Here is a 22,718-nt window from a genome sequence, read left to right as displayed (position 1 = left end):
AGGTTATTCCATGGAAAAACAAAATATTCAAGAATCCCAAAGCAAACAGTACTTTAAAACAATTCATTTCTCCTTAAAGAAGTAAATTATGTATGTGGGGGAAAAAAAGATAAACTTTAAATGTTATGTTTTTCACGCTAAAGGAAAGTGAATGTATCATTACCCACTAGACAGTGGCGGGAGATGGAGATGGGGGGCGTCTAAGAAATTAGCTTTGCCGTCTTTTTGTACTGAAACTTGAGCTGGTTTGAAGGTGACTTAGAACGGGGTGAGGGGAGCGCGTGGGGAGGTTGGGAGAAGAATAAACACTGTATTCTGAATTGAAATGAGAGTGGAAAAATTCCAGCAATGTAGTTAAGGGAAATAACTTCCCCCATTCATAAACCTTGAAAAGTCAAGGCTTCCAAAGGTAATTTTCCATTAGCAGTATGTATACTGCATAATTTTAGAACTCAAACTTGCCCTTCTGTGTTTGAATGTTGAGATGGAGAGAGGGAGAAGGGAAGAAATATGGGGATACTTTTTTGGCCATACAGGCCTCCTGTGTGGAGTTTGTATCTGCAAGTTCTGTATTTGCTTCAGGGAATCTGTGAATATGGATGATTTCACATCCTTTCCTTTTTCAGTATACAGATATTTGAAATCCAAACATTTTTTTGTGTGTGATAGCTTGCTTATAATTGGAGACTTCTGTGAGATATTTGTATCTAATAAACTCTGGGGAGGTGTGTTGTGATAAAAGATACCCCGTGTGCACGGTAAATGTGCTCATCTTCCCACCACCATCCCACTCCACCTAAAAGTGTTTGTCAGCAATGATTTGGCAACTCTGTAGAGTGCTTTGTTCATCATTAGCAGAAAGCCAAATCTTTCTAAAGGCTTTGCCATATAATTTTAATATGGTTAACTCTCATGAAATTAAAATCAAGTGACTTTTTCCCCCTAGTGCCACAGGGAGCGAGGCAGTACGTTCATTGAAGATATGTGAATAATTTACATATTCACATATACTTTTGGTATACTTGGGACATTGAAGTGACAGCATTGTGTTCACTGTTAGGTTTATGTTATTTCTCCAGTTAGTGTCCAAATTTATCTGTCTCCTTAGCTTTGCCTTTATAACCAGAGCACATATTTTAAAATATCGCTCTTGCCAAAAGAAGCAGAGTGAATGAGTGTCTCATTCCACAACCACTTAACCCTGAGAACCCCTAATTTGAGGATAAAATATTGATTCCAAAGTGTATTTATAAACTACTTTGGAAAGCAAGGAAGATTATAGTGTAAATCTTTCTTCTGCTTACTAATAGTTTTGCTCCATTTTTCCATTTCTATCATATTTTCTTCTACATACATTGAAGCATAAGTGGTTCATTCATATATATATATATTTTTATATATACACAGTACACATATATAGGCATATATGTATTATATTATGTGAATTATATCATTCATATATGTGTTTATATATATATACATATAACACAAATAAATACATTAATATATTATATACTATAATATACATATTATATGTATTGTATGTAATATGCATATAATATAATCTGCTACCTTTATTCTCAGCTGCAGCTTTGACCAACCCAAGGTCAGAAAACCCCGATAACCTTGTACATCTTTGAAAGATGACCAGAGTCCATGGCCGTATGTCTTTGCCATTTCCATTCTCCGTCAGCGATTTTAAATAACTAATGTATTATTCCCACAACCAAAGTTAAAGTCTTAAATTTGTTTTGTTCTGGGAGGAGGAGAAAGGGTAAGGTGAGGGCTAGTGCTTGTTATTCTGCCAATTATTGTCATTTCATGACTCTTTTTGTTTATTTCAAAGTGTTTCTTCGATATTTAAAAGTGTACATATACTTCTGGTTAGTTTCATATTTGAAATCAAAACAAATGTAGGAACATAACCTTTTAAGGTAATTCAACATCATGATATTGGATTATTATCTGGTTGGAAATGTGGTTTGGAATATTAATAATGTATTGAGCTAGTTTATGATTAAACACGGGTTGAAAGCCAAATAATGTAATGGTTTGAAGGCAGAGGCAGAGGGGAAGCTTGATTCTAGCAAGGTCATGGAGTGGGAGAGGAACTGGTAGAAAATGCAGCCTGGACCCTCTAATTTTAGTCCTTTTCTTCAGCACCTTTTAATTTTCTGTACCTAATAGTTGCCTCTGTCCCTCTGTTTATGGAGCATTTAAAAACCTGTGATAAACAGACAAGATACCAATGAAATTGAAAACTGAGTATATTGCTCATTGCATTGGTTGGTCACCCATTCCAGTCTGTGACTTAATGTTCCTATCTAGGTTGAGGTTTAAACACAGTAGTAATTTTTATGACTGGAGCGGATCAGGCTAACTTAATTCAACACCTTCCTGCTCACCTGCCCGTCCTGTTATCTCTGTGTTCGAAGTTTTCAGTATCACTGTCACCCTGTAGAAGGACCAAAGGGATGCCAACTTGAGCTCATTGCCATGCCTGGCGCCAGAATATGAATCCTTCCCCAGTTACTTCCAACTGGTCTGTTTCTCCACCTGCCCCATTTTTGTCCTTTGGGAGTTGTGTGCTGGTCATCACTTTTGTTTGCGTTTAGTGCTAAATTTTTAAAGAATCGCACTCTGTGGGTCCCCCATTGATATTTACAAAACTCCCCTAAGTGGTTTCCCTCTTTCTCTGTAAACTGCATCCCTTCTACTGGTGGTTTCCAACCTGTGGTCTGGCGTGAAAAGGTTTGCTGGGTGCACTTGAATCCTCAGTGCATACCAGTGTTGTCAATAGACTAAATGAGGGTCTTATGATTTGTACTGTTGCTTTTCAAATGGATGTAGAGCGACGTAAACAGACAAGATACCAATGCATTTGAAAATGTTACTGAATTCATAGAAGCATTTCTGGTAATTATATATAATTTCAATTAACAGATATTAAACTTGAAGACTCTGATGGTAAAACTTTGTTTAAAATTTTAAATGTTAGAAAGCAATTCTTACACTAGCTGTTGCAATTAAAATTAGTTTTTCAGAATATAAACCTGATTTTGTTTTTTGTTTTCTGAGAAGCCATGAAAAGATTTTAAAAGTCCGCATTTACATTAAGCTGTGAAGTGTAGCATTCACAGCCCTTTACAGTCTGGTCTCCGTCTGTATATCTGTCTTTATTTTTTGCTCATTTTCTCCATTACTATTTGCATAGTTGCCAGATAGCATAGACATTAAAAACACAGATTTGTACAGATATCCCCAGAACTTATTTATCTTTATAACTAGAAGTTTGTACCTTTTGACCACCTTCATCCAATTCATGATGACTGCAATTAACACTGCTCTACAGTATATTTGAAAGTTACTAAGAGAGTAAATCTTAAAAGTTCTCATTACAAGGAAAAAAGTTTTTTGTAACTCTATGAGGAGACGGATGTTGACTGAGCTTACTGTGGTAAACATCTCACAATATATGTCAAATTGTTAGGTGGTACACCTTTAACTCATACCAAGCTGTGTGCCAATTAAATCTCAATAAAGCTGAAAAAAACCCCAAAGCACCGTTTTGGAATCAAATCATTGTTCAGGTCCTGGCTCAGCTTCTTAAATACTGTAGGCCTCAGTCAGTGTTCTTCCTTGAGCCTCCAGTGGTGCTTACGCCAGTTGAATGAGATGCTGACTGTAAAGGAATTAGTGCTCCCTAATCCTTGCTTGTGTTTCCCCGCCCCACACAGGGTGCTGTTTTCTCACCTCCAGGCTGTTGTGTGTGGAATGCCTGCTATTCCTTGTTTACCTAATATGTGTTGCTCCTCTGCATTCTTCCATGCTTGGGCTCTACAGTCAAGCTTTACGTGAAGCCTTTTCTCGGCCACCAAGCCTCCACCCCACCCATTCCTTCCTTATCACGATTGCTTGTATGGATTTTTCTTTTTTGCTCTCTGTGGTATAGTTACAAGCATTCTTCTGTATTAGACTAGGCGCTAACTGAGGGCAGGAACAATAGCTTGTCTTTTGCTTGAGGATTTGGCACAGTGCCAGGTAAACACGTGTTGAGTGAATGTACAATCCTAAGGCTGGAGCTTTAATGAAACCTAAGGACCAGGACTCTTTCCTTCTCCCAGTGGAAATGTGCATCAGAGTCCAAAGCTGAGCTTGTTGCTTTGGCAGTTGGTTGGGACCAGCTACAAGATACGCGTTCATCTGGGTGCCAGTGTGTACTTACCTATTTACGCAGTATTTCCTCTTCTGCCCCAACCCTGTTCCTGAGAGATGTCACTCTACTCCTGCCTTTTAGTTACTGGTTCCCCTCATGGGGACTTACATTCAGTCGTTCTGTTATCCAGAAAATGCCTATGAAGTGCCTACTCTGTACCAGGCACTTGCTGGGCTTGCTGATTCAACTGCCAATTCTTTAGTATCTTTCTAGGACCTCCAGACAGAGTGCACCCCGTGAGGAGCAGACATGCAAACAGACCCTGCAGTGCCATCAGATAATTGCTCTGATGGAATTTTGCCCCGTGTATAGTGATGGCATCTGGGAGGCAGCCTGAGCTCACAGAGGAGGCAGCACTTGAGTCGAGGCTGGAGTGGGGCTAACACCTTTGCCCCCTGAGCTAGAGCATTGTGACTTTGTAATTTGTTGAGAGATGTTGAGGTTGCATACAGCACAACTTTCAGGAGTTGCTTGGAGTAGTTTATTTATTTATTTTTATTTATTATCTTTTATATTTAAAAAAAATTTATTTATTTTTGGCTGCGTTGGGTCCTCGTTGCTGCGTGTGGGCTTTCTCTAGTTGTGGCGAGCAGGGGCTACTCTTTGTTGTGGTGCGCAGGCTTCTCATTGCGGTGGCTTCTCTTGTTGCGGAGCACGGGCTCTAGGCACGCGGGCTTCAGTAGCTGTGGCACATGGGCTCAGTAGTTGTGGCTCGTGGGCTCTGGAGTGCAGGCTCAGTAGTTGTGGTGCTTGGGCTTCGTTGCTCCGCGGCATGTGGGATCTTCCCAGAACAGGGCTCGAACTCGTGTCCCCTGCACTGGCAGGCAGATTCTTAACCACTGCGCCACCAGGGAAGCCCCAGAGTAGTTTATTTTTGTTCAAGTAACCTTTGCATGCAGTGAAATGCATAGGTTTTCAGTGTAGAGTTGCAGGATATACCTTTTTGTCAAATGTATAGGCCCGTGTACCCAGCACCCCAATCAACTTATTGAATATTTTTACCACTCAAGAACGTTTCCTTCCAGAAGGGCACATCAGTCTTTACCTCTCCACTCTTCAGATTTCTAGCATCATAGATTTCTCAGGGCAGTTGTGAGCAGCCAAGGGGTGTCTTGATGTCAGTTTGTTTCTTTTTTCTTTATGCAGCATCTTCCTATTTCTTAAACATCCTCTTTATTTAGCAAATAAGAAAGGATCCTAGGACAGGAGGGGCGGTGAGAGATGAGGGCGTTCACAGAATTCTCTTGGGAAGGAACTGATTCACACAGAGAGGAACCAGGGCAGAGATGCTGTTAGAATAGCTTGATTCCAGGAAGGGTAAACAGATATGACAAGGTATTTCCTGAGGAAGTGGGAGGATTCTAGCAGTGTCAGTCATTCTGGATCCTTCCAGTGTACTGGTACACTGAAAGCTAGAAGTGGACCTCTTCTTAAAGTGGGGGAAAATACTAGGAACTTGTACCTTTAATAAAACAGAGTGTTCTTGAACTGGCTAGAGAAATGAAATCCCTGGGCCAAAGGAAATGAATGATTTTTTGGTTCTTTTTATTTTTTTTTTGCGGTACGCGGGCTTTTCACTGCTGTGGCCTCTCCCGTTGCGGAGCACAGGCTCCGGACGCGCAGCCTCAGCGGCCATGGCTCACGGGCCCAGCCGCTCCGCGGCGTGTGGGATCTTCCCGGACCGGGGCACGAACCCGTGTCCCCTGCATGGGCAGGCGGACTCTCAACCACTGCGCCACCAGGGAAGCCCGATGTTTTGGTTCTTGATGCACATCATCAAGTCACTCTGTGAAAGCTTTGTGCTAATTTGCAGCCATGAGCAGAGGCTGGGGGCCCCAGCCTTTCATTATTCTGGCCAGAATTAGAAATTGTCATTTGCATTTTCCCTCTAAATAAATAGATGAAAGATGTGCATTCTACTTTTTCTTAGGTCACTAATGATGTTAAACATTTGTCTAACCGATGACTCATTGGGTTTTCTCCAGTGAGGAAGGGTAAAGCTGAAACAGGGAGGGTTCTACCTCCTCTAAATGAGATCGCAAAAGGCTCAGAGGGCCCTTGGCCTGGTGACGTAAGTCTCTAAGTTCATAGGCCAGGGTAGGGCCATTGAGGAAGCGTCCCCTGAGTTGTCTCACTTTGCTTTTGGGTTGTTTGGAGATAGGCCCGTTGAGTTCTGAACACAATTATGAGATAAAGAATGGAACAGTTGGCTGTTTTGAGGAATTCTTGAAGCTTCTCCGAGGCTGAGAGGGGAAGAATTTCCCCGGTGTGTGGAAGGAAGTGTGCGATTCGTTTAACCTGTTGGGCTCTTGGCCTTCTCTGCGGTGCTCCAGGGCGCTCTGTCTCTGGATGCCCAGAGGGCTTTGGGTGGTCAGGGATTTCTACTGAGGCTAACTGGTCTCCTTTTTTTTGCGGTATGCGGGCCTGTCACCGTTGTGGCCTCTCCCGTTGCGGAGCACAGGCTCCGGACGCGCAGGCTCAGCGGCCATGGCTCGCAGGCCCAGCCACTCTGCGGCATGTGGGATCTTCCCGGACCGGGGCACGAACCCGCATCCCTTGCATCAGCAGGCGGACTCTCAACCACTGTGCCACCAGGGAAGCCCTAACTGGCTCCTTTTATCTCCTGCTTCCTTTCAAAATTACTTCTCAACATAACAGCATTTGAGTTTTAGAAAAGCACTAGTTTTGACAACGTTAGTTAAGAAAACCCAAGCAACATCAGCACATTTACCTGATTCTTTTAGTTCGGAGAAATCGATTGTCGGTGAACTCTTTTATCTATTACATCTATTATCTGCAGATTGAATTGTCCATATTGTTCCTGTGCTCTACAGTCCCTGACAGACAGTTCGCAGGTTCTTGTTGAACAAATGAAAGTTTTGTGTCCAGTCAAAAGGTTGGCTGATTTAATTGATGTCTGTAGATCTCCTTAAATCTGTTAACTGTCAAAAATGTATCTGAGCCCGAGGAAATGATAAACTATGTGTTGTACCCGTGTTTACTGTTTCCAAAGGTAATTTTTGGGTATGTTTCTTTAAAAATACTTTTGATGTACTCAGAGCTCTTTAACAAGGATGATACCTGTCATATATGCACAGCTTTGAAAACAGGTTTAGCACACTCACTCTGCCACTTACAGATGAATCGCCACATGGCCCCATAAACAGCCTTTTCAAAGACTGTAAAATCCTCCCTGCTAGGCTTCTCAAAGCCTGGTTCTAATTCCCGGGTACAGGATGCTCAGTTTGGTGCTTACGTGTGTTTAGGTGATAGTGCGCAGCCCTAGACATCACATCTGTCTTTAAGTACCTGGGGGATTGTCTTAAGGAGAGAGAATAGAAAAGTCTTCTGTGGGCTTAGAGGGTAGAACTGGTAATAACTGATTGAGCACAGTGAGACTTTTGACTCAAGTATTTTAAAGACCCTTCTATAAATAAAGAGCTGTCCTACACCAGAATGGACTGACTTGAATGGTGGGTTACCGCCTAGTGAAGGTTTTCCAAGAGTAGGTAAGTAACTGACAATTAAGCAACTAGTAGTTATTTTTTTTAACTATGTGGAAGACATGTGGCTAGAGCATCATACCCACATGCTCTTATAATGAAGGACTGTTATTACCCAAATATGTGTGTGTGTGTGTGTGTTTCCAGATGAGGAAAAAGAAGGGTGAGAGGTAAAATAATTTGCTCAAGGAAACACTAGAACTAGTAAGTGGTGGTTGGGGATTTGAACCCAAGCAATCTGACTTAATCAGTATATGCTGTTGTCCAAGAGGGACACCGGTCGGTAAATCGTGGTGAAGGATTTATAAATCAGGAAGAGAATGGGCTGTCAGTCTTCATTCCACCTAAAGCTGTGAGATTAGCTGCTTTCTGTTTATGACAAGTCCTCCACACACAACAGGTTCTGTCTTGTGATGTTAGTGCCTGGAAAGCTCGTGATCGAATATTATGTAAGCTACAGCGTTGCTAACAGACACCCTTGAGCAATTGCAGACTTTAGGTTTGTATGTTCTGGCGTATCTAAGTGCTCCATAAACCCTTGAAAGTGTTACAAAACGGAAACATGGTTATATGATGACACTGAGTTATACTTTGTACTAGAGTAGGAGATAAATTACATCTAACTAGTTTCTTCTCTAAACAATTTATAAAATTCCCAATTTTTTCTCTTATACTACCTGATTTTAAGTAGTACATGGTATACCAAAATTGTACAGTCTGTTACTGTATAGTGCTTTGAAATATATTTCGTATTTTTGATGAGGATACTTTCTAGTTAGTGTTTTAGACTTGTAAGGACTGAAGCCAAGATCATGATCAAAGATTCTGCATTCTTGACTAGATTTAAATTTGACTTAGGTGTCTGAGCTAGGAAGGAAATACCTGATTTATTATATCACCATTTCATAATATTCAAAGGAAGGGTGGTTGTTACCAACCTTGTTACAAACTTTCTCATTAGAGTTTGAGGTCTCTCATTCTACCTGAGGAAGGAGAAGATAAACAAGCATTTTACCTTTACTTCTTGAGTGGTGTCTAATCAATTTGGAATTTTACCCTATTGCCTGAAAAAATATCGTCCATCTATCAGTAGCGTCAGACATAGTTGGCCACACCTTCCTTCTTGAAACATTTCCTTCAATTGCCCTCTGGGTTTTTCTCCCATTTAACTTGATATTTCTGATTTTCCTTTGCTGAATCCTAATTATTTGGGTAGATATTAGAGTACCCTGGGGTTCATTCATCTTTCCATGTCGTCTCTTCTTTGTCTACAACCTCTCCCTTGCGGGTGTTATCAGATCCATAGCTTTGTACACCTTCTGTGTGCTGATAGCTTCCGCGTTTATATTCCTGACCCTGACATTGTGTCTAACACTCCCCTCATATATGTATGTGTATACACACACACACAGTCTCAAGATTTCCAATTGTAGGTCAAATAGGCACATCACACTTTGTTCAAAACAAAATTCTTAGTTCCTCTCCCTCGCTCCCACCCACCTACTCATCCCCTCAATGTTTCCCATTTTAGTAAATGGCACCACCGTTCACCCACTTGCTCAGGTTCCCAACTTCGAAGTCACTGTTGCCTCCTATTTTTATCACACCCCACGTCCAGTCTGTCAAGAAATCCAAGTGGCTATATCTCCAGATACACCCAGAATCTGACCACCTCTTACCATGTCCATCATCACCTCCCTGCTTCCAAAGTAACAGCCAGGTTCCTCTTTAAAAAAGTGAACCAGAGATTGTACATTCAACTCTTGCCCTCTCTTCCCTCCACAATGGCTACCATTACATTGAGAATAAAATCTGAGTTTTTAACCCATGGTCTCCAGGTCCCCACATGACCTATTCCCTGTTTGCCTATCTCCTCTCTGCTCCCACTCTCCATCTTGCTTGCCATGCTTCAGTCATCCTGGCTTCCTGCTATTCCTTACATGTGCAAAGAAGGTTTTTATTTTAGGACATTAGCATTGCTGTTCCTTCTGCATGAAAGCATTTCCTTCACCTATTCAGATCTCAGCTTAAATGATACCTCCTCCTCCCTGTCTCCCTTTCTTTATTTTTATTTTTTTTTGCGGTACGCGGGCCTCTCACTGTTGCGGCCCCTCCCGTTGCGGAGCACAGGCTCCGGACGTGCAGGCTCAGCGGCCATGGCTTACGGGCCCAGGTGCTCTGTGGCATGTGGGATCTTCCCGGGCCGGGGCACGAACCTGTGTCCCCTGCATCGGCAGGCGGACTCTCAACCACTGCGCCACCAGGGAAGCCCCCTGTCTCCCTTTCTATAAAATAATCAGCCTTGTGACCCCAGACTCTTATATTTCATAGCACTTATCATCACTTGCTGTTGTATGATATATTTTTTGGTTTGGCTGTTACTCCCACAAGCATATGAGTGTTTTGATTTGTTTTCAAGCCTTGAATAGTGCCAGGTATTTAGTAGGCACTCAATAAATGGATAAATAAATGGATGAATGAACAAATGTCTTTTAATTCTTTACAGTTGATGTCTTTCTCACTCTGATATGACTGACTTTCAGGCTGTGCTTCCCTCAATAAGACAAGTTGGTTTTGTTATATTAGGGTTTTGTTGGTTTTGTTTTTCTTGTTCAAGTTCCGTTCTGGATTGAGCAAGTTCAAAGCATGTTTTTAAGAAACAAGTTTCAACCATGTAAAATTGACTTTGCTCAACCAATTGTAAAGATGCCCAAAGGTAAGCAAGTATCATAAGGTAAGAACATCCTAGAAAATTTGAAGATGAGCCTCCTTAGCTGAATATCCTGCACTGGGGACAATGCATCGTCATGAAACTCTGGGTTTTAGTCATGAAAAAGATCTTACAACTCCCTGACTGGTGTCCTCCAGCTTGAGCGTGGACCATCCCCAGGAGCTAACTGGAGACAGAGCAGAAGAAAATAGCTTTACCTTGTTCAAAAACAAAAGAAAATAATTAAAAATTTGAGAACAGAAACACTTCCTTCTGTCCCATCTCAGACATCTGAGTCTACTTCACGCTTTCCCAGTGTTGCACTTTATACCACTTTTTTCAGGAATCATTCTGAGATGGCACATAAAGCCGAGAAGCGCAGGTTTCCAAAAGAGCGTCATTCAGAAATGAGGGAAAAAGGGAAGCTGAAACTTTTTGTCTGTTTTTATGCAAGCGACTTTCTCTTAATGTGATTTAAAAAAATTATGCCTGGGCTTCCCTGGTGGTGCAGTGGTTGAGAGTCCGCCTGCCGATGCAGGGGACGCGGGTTCGTGCCCTGGTCCGGGAGGAGCCCACGTGCCGCGGAGCGGCTGGGCCTGTGAGCCATGGCCGCCGAGCCTGCGTGTCCGGAGCCTGTGCTCCGCAGCGGGAGAGGCCACAGCAGTGAGAGGTCCGCGTACCGCAAAAAAAAAAAAAAAAAAAAGTTAAAAAATTATTCCTCCTAGCTGTCATATGGATTAAGTGATAGCTCCCTTTTCATAAATAGAATTTTTTATTCTGTAAGTTTCAGGTGGACAGCATTATAATTCGACATCTGTATACACTGCAAAGTGATCGGCAGCACAAGTCTAGTTACCATCTGTTAAATATAATTTCTTTACAGATGAGAAAAGAGCGGCTCAGAGAAGTAGAGTTTCTTTCCCAGCACTGCTGATACTGTTAGAACAAGTGTTTGAAGTTATATTTTTCTATCAGAAGAACTCAAGCTCTCAACCATTTCATTCACCTTCCTCTGTTTCTCTTCCTCTTTTATGACTGTACCTGCTTTTTTGGCACGTACACGCTGTGTTGTACTGTTCCATATGTCTGCCTCTGTCTCTCTTTTTTTCTTATTTCACAATTAAAAAGCATAAGAAAGTGCTTAGACTTAATATAAATGTGATGTGAATTCACAGTAAGATGTAAGTAGATACTGTTGAATAACTTCCTGCCGTTGGGATGAGACGGGCCTAGAGACAGCATGTGTGTGTGCATGTGTGTGTATTGAGGAAGGGGAGACTTGGGCACTGGCTTTGGTGGTTCTTCCTGGGGCTTGTCCTGGCAGGGAAGAGACAGTCCCAGGGCAGCATGGGGATAAGTGTGAACGTGTTGGAGAGCATATCTCTGGGGAGATGGGAGAAGCATTTGGAGGCTCTTAGAGAAGGTCCTTCTGGAGCTGGACCAGAAAGACGATGGAACACAGTGTGCAGGGCAGTTGAGTTGGGTAGCGGTGTCACTGGCATGAGCAAGGGCCTCTTGGATTGCTCTGTTGGCAGGACAGAGAAGCTCATAGTCTACTTAGCGTGGAAGGTGCTTATTTGAAGGTAGTGAGAATTTCAAGCCCAAATTGTGGATAAAGAAGTTAATTTTTTTTTTTCCTGTGAATGTCATGTCAGGTGATGTTGGAACCCATGGGACAGAATGGGACGGTGGAGGGGAAAGACCATATCACCTAGAAGATCAAGGTGCTTGCCTTGGGAGTCAGTGTCTTTTGTTAAGAGGAAAGGAAGAGCAAAGAGAGGTTGTGGTCCAAATGCAAGGCAGAAAACTAGGAGGGTGTTAGGGACCCTAAGGGAGTGTTGGTTCCGTGAAAGGTAGAAAGGAAGAGGATGGTCAGCAGTGTTCAGGACTAAAAGAAGTGATCAAGGGAAAAGAAAATGGAAAAAGGCCATTGAATCTGGCAAGAGACGTCTCTCACTTGTTGAAAATAGAGCTTTGGCTTGTTAGTGTGAGAGCCAAATGAAGCCTCAGGAAATCCTGTGGGAAGTCTCAGTATAGGCGTGCGAGTGCCCTGAGAGAAGAGGTAAGGAGAGCTATTCAAGAAATCTAGATTCTCTTTACTTGTGTTAACAAATCCTCTCCTTACCCCCAGCTTACATATACTAAATGTTCAAACCGTTCATACTTACGGGAAGTACACTCTAGGACGACAGGTCCGAAGGCATCATTGTGGTCTCTACGTGAAGTACTAAAGTTGAAGCACACTGTTCTCTTTTAGACATCTGTGCCCCTCACGTGCTGAAGATCATTTTAATCTCCTGAATTTATTGCCTGTTTCCTTAGCAGGGAAAATGTCTCTTTTGTCCTCAGGGTTTTTAGCTGATAATAACTTGGTAAAGTTACTTTGTTTACAGTATTTAGAATAAGTATATCTTTTTTTTTTTAACATCTTTATCGGAGTATAATTGCTTTACAATGGTGTGTTAGTTGCTGCTGTATAGCAAAGTGAATCAGCTATACGTATACATATATCCCCATACCCCCTCCCTCTTGTGTCTCCCTCCCACACTCCCTATCCCACCCCTCTAGGTGGTCACAAAGCACTGAGCTGATCTCCCTGTGCAATGCGGCTGCTTCCCACTAGCTATCTGTTTTACATTTGGTAGTAAATGTAAAATAGATATTTGGTAGTTATTTTGGTAGATATTTGGTAGATATTTTACATTTGGTAGTGTATATATATCCATGCCACTCTCTCACTTCGTCCCAGCTTACCTTTACCGCTCCCTGTGTCCTCAAGTCCATTCTCTACATCTGTGTCTTTTATTCCTGTCCTGCCCCTAGGTTCATGAGAACCTTTTTTTTTTTAATTTTTAGATTCCATAAATATGTGTTAGCATACGGTATTTGTTTCTCTCTTTCTGACTTACTTCACTCTGTATGACAGTCTCTAGGTCCATTCACCTCACTGCAAATAACTCTATTTTGTTTCTTTTTATGGATGAGTAATATTCCATTGTATATATGTGCCACATCTTCTTTATCCATAGAATAAATATAAATAGTTTTGATTTAGTGACGGTAAGAAGCTTAAGGTCATATTAACCAGAAAACAGATGGTAATAAAAGAAATAAAACGTTTAAAACTTTTAAATATCGATGCACATCGTTGCCACGAAGGTGTACATTTTTGGCCTGTTGGGTCTGTTTCTTTTCTGTGTTTAGCGTGGTATAGTGGCAAGAGTGGCAGCGTTTGAGGTAGTACTTCATAGGCATAGCTCGTACATGGCAGGTCCCAGAGTAAAAGGTGTGACATGGACAAGACACGTAGCATTCCTAGGCCTAAATTCTCACTGTAAAGTGAGGGTTGCAAGGTGGTGATAAGGTTTAAAAAGAAAAGAAATTTGGGAGACGTGTAGGTTACTCAACAAAGTGTCCATGTTAGTAGTAGTATTCTACTTGCATCTGTATACAGTCAGAAAACAGATGATTAATTGATGACTTTTTTGGTTTTCCCTGGAATGGCTAATTTTTATGGATGTGTGTGTACGTGAGCGCATGTGTGCCTGTGTGTGTATCTCAAAATACACTTAGATAACTTGCTGTGTATTCTAACCTCTGGTTTTCAAACATGGGTCTTTATTAAGTTCTTCTGTATTGTTCTTAAGCTGTGATAAAAAATCCTTTCATTTATAAGGACTCGAAGTTAGAATGAACAAATGCCTTATGAGTCATGAATTCTGTTTCTTTTTTTTGTTTGTTTTTACTTTTTTTTTTTGGCTGTGCTGCACAGCCTGCGGGATCCCAGTTCCCCACCTAGGGATCGAACCCTGGTGGGTTTGGCAGTGAAAGTACAAAGTCCCAACCACTGGACCACAGAGAATTCCCTGAATTCTCTTTCTTGCTGATACTTCTGTCATCGTCATCTCTCTAGGGACCCTCAAGTTCATTTTAGCACATCTTTGCTATTGATTCTTTCCTGTCAATGGACCTACAGTATAAATCTAAGGCTAGTCGACCTGCCTGAGACCTTTTAAGTTGAAGGAAGAGAATTCCATATTTTTTTTTTTTTTGAGAATTCCATATTTATTGCACTGTTGAAAACACTGCCATATATTCTGTCCTCACTGCTGCCTTCCGTTCAGCTACTAGTTTCAGATCAGAGAGAAGGGTATGTAGATTATGTGCGTTAAGATTCTTTTCACATAAATTGTTTTTTTTCCAAGTCTCTATGCATTACTGTTATTTCAGTTATTCTTTGTTCTTCATGCGTCTTTTTTATCCTTTAAGTTACTTTTCATGTTTTGTGTGTGTCTTTGAATCATCTCATTAATTTCGCTTTTCTGCTGTATTCAGTTTGGAAGAGGCAATTGTAAGATCCTTCCAATAAAGACACTTTTTGATGTCATCCTAAAAATGAGCCTAATGAGCTATTTTAGAAAAGAGAAGCTTTTACCGTTTCCACGAAGAAAGGAAATGCATTTTTAGGTGTTTTATTCAAAGGATAACATTATACAACTGCTTGTTTTTAAGCCAATTTGCAAACATATTTAGACTTGGAAAATGCTTGTAAGTCCTGAAAGGTATCACTTGCCAAATAGCTGATCCTTTTGAAATTTGGCCTCACTTCTGGGAAAAGAATGTGGTTGACAGCACACTGCAATGTGCAGTAATCCTTTTTGTGTAAGGAAATGAATCTTCTTGGCTTGATAAACTCCAGATGAGTTTCTGGCTCTTTGATTATTACCAAGTCATTTAAAATTAAGGTTTCATTATTCAGTTTAGGTACAGCCACCGTCTCTGTGCTTGTAATGGCCAATGTGATGTTAAAATCCTTTGCACAACTGAAGCATTTTGGGGAAAAATTACATTTGGGTGGGCCATTTTGGGGCACAAGCTTATGATGTGCCTTAAGGAGGTCAAGTTGAAGACCCATAGGAAGTTCTGCTGGTGTCATAAAGGAGAATTTTCTTGGAAGCCCACCTAAATGTTTCTACTTAACTTTTCATCAGTCAACCTTTTCTGCAAAATAGTCTGAAAAATGTAGCTGGACACGTAACTGCTCCCAACAATATGGCGGTTTCATTACTAAGGAGGAAGAGGTTGACAATGAAATCTCTGCCATACTTATTTTCTGATTGTTCCTTTTTTTGTAGCATTTTGCTTTATTATGATTGCAATCTAGTGTCTTAGCTCTTTGAAGGTATTATAATTTTTTTTCCCCCTTTACTCCCTGCATTGTCTGTGTCTTCCGAGCTCCTTTTCTGTTTTTTCCCTTTTGGCTTTGGTCTCTTTTAAATTGGAAGTTTCTCTTAAACCTCTGATGATCATTGTCTAACTGCTCTTTAGGTTTTCTGTCAGTTTCTGTATATGGGGCCATGTTCCTCACTACCCTCCCTACCCGGAGGACCCGTTGCCTCTAGACTCTGATTGTTTTCTGGAGGAACTTGCCTGCTTTGGTTCTGCACTATGCCTTTGCATGTCCTGAAGTTGGAATTTCCTCCATTCTGTTTGATTGGGTACCACTCCTCCATCTACTTTCCACGTCCAAATGTTTGTTCACAGTTTTCTTCTACTGTTGTCTCTTTTTGAATTCCCTTTGTCTTTGTGGATTAATGCCTTAAATTTCTGTGCTGTCATTTTGGTGAGGTTTTGGGAGGCAATGGAGAGAAATGTGTAGCCAGTTCATTGTGTCCAGGCAGAAGTCCTGTGTGTGTGTGTGTGTGTGTGTGTGTGTGTGTGTGTGTGTGTGTGTGTCTCTACAATAGAATAAAAGAGTAGAAAAACGTGGGTTGAATGACGGTTATAATTATTGCCTAGGTGAATTTCATACTAGTAAAATAAATGCCACCTTATATAAATTTTTAAAGAATCCTATCTTATTGTAAAATTAAATTGAGGGGGCTTGTATAAATCTTAAATACAAAAACTGTAATGAGGCAAAATTTAAATCACAAATAAAGGGATAGTGAATGCAGGACAAGCAGAAAATGAGCATAAGAAAGAAACTAAAGCCACAGATGAGTTGCAGTTTCTGCTATGTTTTCTAATACCTGTGCTAGTAATAGGTCATAAACTTCATCTTTGTAGCAGTTAGTTCAGTTCAGAGACAGAATCTTGACCCCATCCATGCCTTTCACAGCCTGGCTTTTATGCACACTCTTTCACTCACCTCTGAGGAAACTTGGCCCTTTAAGGGAAAAAAAGGAAGTTGACGTGAGTATCTAGGTTCTAGTCACTTCAAATAACTGCATCCTACAAAGAAGAGGACAGAAGATCAGAGAGCCTGAGTAACCTGCCCAAGGAAGAGCAAGCCATACCTCCAATCCTGGCTTCAGTCCTGCTGTCCTGTCTGCGACATCACAGTTGCTTCCAGTGACACCCCTTCTGTGAATGTTTCCCTAAATGAGAACGGCACTTCACTTGTTATAATTAGTTGTTTGTCTTTGCTACAAGCGTCTTCCTCTTTTTTTACCAAAGATTTAATATTTATTTCATTTGTTCCCAGTTTTTTTTTTTTTTTCTGTACGCTGGCCTCTCACTGTTGTGGCCTCTCCCATCGCTGAGCACAGGCTCCGGACGCGAAGGCCCAGCGGCTATGGCTCATGGGCCCAGCCACTCCGTGGGTGGGATCCTCCCGGACCGGGGCACGAACCCGTGTCTCCTGCATCGGCAGGCGGACTCCCAACCATTGCGCCACCAGGGAAGCCCTGTTCCTAGTTTTATTGAGATATAATTAACATATAACTTTGTATTACTTTAAAGAGCACAACACAATGATTTAAGTATATTTTATGAAATGATCAACACAGTAAGTTTAGTTAACATCCATCACCTCACATAGGTACAGATATTTTTTCTTGTGAGGAGAACTTTGAGATCTACTGTCTTTGCAACTTTCAAATATACAAAACAGTATTGTTAAGTGTAGTCACCATGCTGTACACTATGCTGCAAGCTTCTTGAGAGGAGTTGCCAAACCACCTAGGGCCCAAGTACAGTACCTGGACCCTTAAGGATGGCTCAGTAGAATTTTCTTGAAAGAAAAAAGTGTTGAATAAATTTAGTGCTTTGCACATAATACTGGTACTATAAATCCTTACTGAATGAGACCTGCGACTTGGTGACTTAGACGTGTAACCTCTGGAGGAAAGAAATGCTGGGGCAGAGAAGGAAAGCTATCAGTACCACTGGAAACAGTGTGTAATGGTGCTGGTATTTTGTGGTTAAAGGGAGTGTACTCCAAGTCTCTGATGACAGAGCCCAATAAATAGTTTTCTGTTACTCTGGTGAATTTACACCTGTAATTCTGGCATCGTTAGTCAATAAATAATTCACAACTTGACCTGAGGATTATTAGAGATGTTTATAAAATACTCTATAAAACATAAACTTAGATTAGATTTTACTAATCACATAATGCACAGTGATCTTAAAGTTAGCAAATAAATAATTTAAATTCATTTTGTACTTTTTCTTTTCTTTGCAACCATGGTGGGTCTCTCTATGGCGAATGTAATAGAATCATAAGACAACACAGGATCCTGGGTTTTTTTTTTTTTTTTTCATATGAAAAATACCCCTTTCTCATTTTTATCATTAATACACTATCCTCTACCCTTTCCCCAAAGAAGAAATTTGGAATGTATATCAGGATCCTAAGCAGGAAACAGACCACAACTCACATGATTCAAAGAAGGCAAGGTCTTACAAATGTGTACAAAGAGGTAAGGGAACCAATAAGAAACAAATCTGGGGCCATTGAGGAGGACAGGCAGGTTTGAGTTTTAGTTGTGAAGTTTCTTGAGAGGCAGTGGAAAGGAACAGGGGAAAATAATACCCTGATCGTTCTGTTATTCTTTGTCACCTACATCTGACACTTCTCGTTGGACAAATCCAGTCAGAGGCCAGTTGGCTAAATAACCAACATGATGCAGTCCTCAGGGGGGACAGGAGGGGGGTGTAATCAGATCGGGGTGGGGGGGAGCTAGAGAATAGATTGGGGTGGAGGTGAGAGCAAACAAACTAACCAGCAGATTTCACCCATTCCCATCTCTTTCTTTTTGTGTAGCTCAATTTTAGGTCTGGACTGAGAATTTTCCTTGTAGGATTTTGATCTTAAGGGTCCTCGTTGAACATTATTATACATTCCAGTCTCATTACTCAGGATCTTGGTCTACCGTTGTTTCTTCTTTTTTCATCTCAAGACCTCTGATACATGCTTAGATATACTTAATTTCTCAAATATTTTCCTTAGGTCCTATTTTGGGTAAAAACGTTTCTGAAGCTTTGCATATCTGGAAATGTCTTTCTGTTACCTCATGGATGAATGATTCTTGTCTGGCTAGAGTTTTAGATTGCAGGCTTCATACTTCTGAAGTCTGTAGAGACGTTCCACAGGCCTCTCATTTCTAATGTGGTCGGGGAGAAGTTTTTGTAACTAGTTCTTATCTGGAAGCTTGTTATATTTTTTCGTGTAATATTTTGATCCGAAAATATCAGATTTTATTCAACTCAGTGAAATTTTATTCCATTTGTTTAATTATCGCTCCCATCTTTAGTCACCTCCTTTTGTTGGTATTTAGGTCTCCAACAGCTCTCCCAGAAGTCTACTCATGATCTCTGTTTGTAATTTTGCTCTGTGGTAGACATTTCTTTGAGGCCTCTGCTCTTGGGAGTGCTGACGTTTCAATTCACCCGCTAATTTTTTTAGCTTATGGATTATACATTTTTTAGGTTACAAAAAGGATGGTTATTATTTTTTGGTGTTGACTTGAATTTCCTGAAGTGCTCGTTTTTTGCTCAGGTTGTCATCTGAGCCTGGCGGTAGCTCTGTTTCATTAGGAGTTGGGAAGACTTTTCTTGTTTATTCTTCCTTTGGCTGCTGGGCCCCCGTAGATATGTAGTTATTTTGCCTTGTCTCCTCATTGCAGTTCAGGTCCAGCTTCTGGGCTTCCTTGTATGATGGAGGCTTGGTGGTTTCTATCCACGTGGTGGGCAATGAATCTGTTGATGGGTCCTTGGTCTGTCTATCTTGAGACACCAGCAAGAAACTCCTGTGCTCTTATGTGTTTTTATGCTCTTCTACCCTTGTCTGGATACATCCCTGTCTGCTCTCATCCCGGGGCCTGTGGAAATTGACCGTGTTCCCTTAAGGATTCAGGTCTGTCTGTGGGTCACTTCTCCCTGGGAGCCACTCTGGTCAGAGGTTTACCCTGGGGTCTTCCACTTTTGGTCCCCCAATTCTCTCATGCTGAAGGGGAGACAGTCCTGCAACAACTCCTTGTTTACTTGTCGGGGGCCCGGTATCTTGCCTGGAGCTTTGGGTCCAGGGGAAATGTATGGCTTAGATTTGAAGTTAGGAGAGGGAAAAAGGCTGTACATATTTAATATGCTACCACCTCCACTGTATTTAAAAATCTCTTGAGCTTCCCTGGTGGCGCAGTGGTTGAGAGTCCACCTGCCGATGCAGGGGACACGGGTTCGTGCCCCGGTCCGGGAAGATCCCACATGCCGCGGAGCGCCTGGGCCCATGAGCCATGGCCGCTGAGCCTGCGCGTCCGGAGCCTGTGCTCCGCAACGGGAGAGGCCACAACAGTGAGAGGCCCGTGTACAGCCAAAAAAAAAAAAAAAAAAAAAAATCTCTTAGGCTTTCTATAGATACATTATTAATATTTGTCATGTTTTTGACCATCTATTCAGCAATTCAGAGTGGTTATTCACCTTTGCAGTATGTTTAAAAGTTTAACTTCAGAGTGTTTTAGTGCATAAAGATGTTTTTGCATTTCAAAATCTGGACTGTAACATTTTCTCTTAAATTATGACTTTGGAGTAAATGCAGGCAGATTTTGTATACTAACTGGTTGTCATAGTTATGGTTTCAGAGATGCCATGTTTAGCCTGTGGTTAGTAGACTTTAGAACGTTTGTAGTCAGTGGAGAGAAATCCTAGACAACAATTTTCATTTGGATGTAAAATCTGTGGCTCTTGGAAAGGTTGCATCAATTCTGTTGGCTATGAAAAAGCTTAGTTCAGGTCTGGCACACTGGCAGCCTTTCTAAGGGCTGCCCTGTGAAGAAGGTTAGACTTTAGGACCCTTCTTTCCCTTCCCTTCTTGAGGGAGATTTGATATGATTGTTTCAAATTACTCTTCTGTCACCTTTTGTGAGAAAAACAAACTCGTCCTGTGCTGATTTCAAATAGTATTGGTAGGCAGGTATAATTTTATATTTAAAAAAAAAAGTAAAATTAATATCGAATTCATAGGAGCTCATCATTGGGGATAGAAATTATTACTAAAGTTTTTGTCACCCACAAGTAACCTTGATTATTAAGTGCCATTTAAAAATAAACATTAGTGAGCTTCAGTTTTGTCTTAAATTTTTCATGGTCATTATATTTTGTTCCTTTAGTACATTTTTCTGTTCTATTTTGAACCATTTAAGAATGGGCCCATTTTAGGGAGGGACTGATTAAAAATTCATTTCTTCTTGCATTTTTTTTTTTTTTTTTTGGTGGTACGCAGGCCTCTCACTGTTGTGGCCTCTCCCGCCTCAGAGCACAGGCTCCGGACGCACAGGCTCAGCGGACATGGCTCACGGGCCTAGCCACTCCGCGGCATGTGGGATCTTCCCGGACCGGGGCACGAACCCGCATCCCCTGCATCGGCAGGTGGACTCTCAACCACTGCGCCACCAGGGAAGCCCTTGCATTTTATTTTGGCATTTCATAAGTTTCCAGGAGAATCCAGGAATATATCCATTCTCTTTAGATTTTCAAATTGTAGTTAATAGTTTGTAATATTCTTATAAAAAACTTTATGTATTTACTGAAAAAATGTTTATCGAACACTTACTGTGTTCCACGTGATATAATTAATGGGACACAGCAACAAACAAGTAGGTATAAGTCCCTAGCCTCGTGGGGCTTACTTACATTTTGGTGGGGGAAATAAAAAATAAACGAGCTGACGTTGTATTAAAGTTTTGTTTATTGCTCCATTTTAGTCTGTTTTTTGCTCATTGTAGTTTATCCTTTCTAAAAAGAAAATTTTAAATCCCACCACACTATCCAGAGGTATGTGTACCTTATTGATCGTTTTCAAGAACCAATTTTGATTTTATTTACTTCTAATTTTGGTATGCATGCAGGGGATGGGATTCCTATTTCATTGTTTCTGCCCTTCTCTTTAATATCAATCTTACTTCTTGTTTCTTGGCTTTCTTGCTTTTTCCAACTTCTTAAATTCCCAGCTCATGGGGCACGGTGCCTTCAGTTATTGCCCTGGGAGACCGAGTGATTGCTGTCTTACCCCTTTTCTAGTCTCAGGGTCTTGTCTTTACTACTTTTGCTTTGCTTCAGAGCTGTCTGCTTGCCAATGGGAGAGGGGCACCTCGGTCTCCCGAGGTTGTCGAGTTAGCCACATGCTGTGCCATGAGGAGGAGGTACCTTTGTTTCCTAAATATTATTCCATTCGTTTGTCATGATTCCTTAGAAACCCATTCCCTGGAGTTTTCGAAATTTTATTTGAGTCTCCCTCCTGAGTAGTAGAAGAGATGCCTTATGCCTCGTCAGGATTTTCAGGTGCGGAGCAGGGTTGGCTGATAACAGGTACTTTGTCAATGGAATTTAGAATGTCAGTAAGGGAGTATGGGGTCTCCAGGAGCGCAGTTAGTTAATAATGCAACGCCACAGATAGTTTTGCAAACTTGTATTTTGATGTTTAGTCTTCTCGCTGTTTACTTCAAATCCCTTATTCTAAGAAGTTTTGATTATTCTCTCCAGCAGTAATTCTTCCTCCTACATGTTATTCTCCTACTTTATTTTTACCTCTAGTGTAGATAGCCATATCTTTTAGCGTTTTTTTAAATTGAGTAGAGCAAAATGAGTAAGTTATACATATATATTATATATTCCTATATAATACATATATTCTTTTTCAGATTCTTTTCCCTTATAGGTTATTACAAAAAATTGAGTAGAGTTCCCTGTGCTATATAGTAGGTCCTTGTAGGTTATCTATTTTACATACAGTAGTGTGTATATGTGAATCCCAAACTCCTACTTTATCCCTCCCCCCCACCCCTTTCCCCTTCGGTAACCATAAGTTTGTTTTTTATGTCTGTGAGTCTGTTTTGTACATAAGTTCATTTGTATTTTTTTAAGATTCCACGTGTAACTTATTTCATTTGATATTTGGCTTTCTCTGGCTTAACTTCACTTAGTATGATAATCGCTAGGTCCAATGGCTGAGTAATATTCCATCGTGTGTGTGTGTGTGTGTGTGTGTATATATATATATATATATATA

The 22,718-nt window shown here is 41.0% G+C and overlaps 1 protein-coding gene across 11 annotated transcripts in view; it reads left to right on the top strand.

Annotated features, from left to right (window-relative positions):
- The window catches only part of LMO7 (LIM domain 7), a 200,895-nt gene that overhangs the window by 1,233 nt on the left and 176,944 nt on the right, over positions 1-22,718 (top strand). The window lies entirely within an intron of this gene.

This window comes from Aethalodelphis obliquidens, unplaced genomic scaffold, assembly GCF_003676395.1.
Source record: "Aethalodelphis obliquidens isolate GAN/ISIS:26980383/991018 unplaced genomic scaffold, ASM367639v1 scaffold15, whole genome shotgun sequence".
Classification (NCBI taxonomy): Eukaryota; Metazoa; Chordata; class Mammalia; order Artiodactyla; family Delphinidae; genus Aethalodelphis; species Aethalodelphis obliquidens.
The sequence above is the reverse complement of the archived record's forward strand: the minus strand, read 5'-3'. Positions and strand labels throughout refer to the sequence as shown.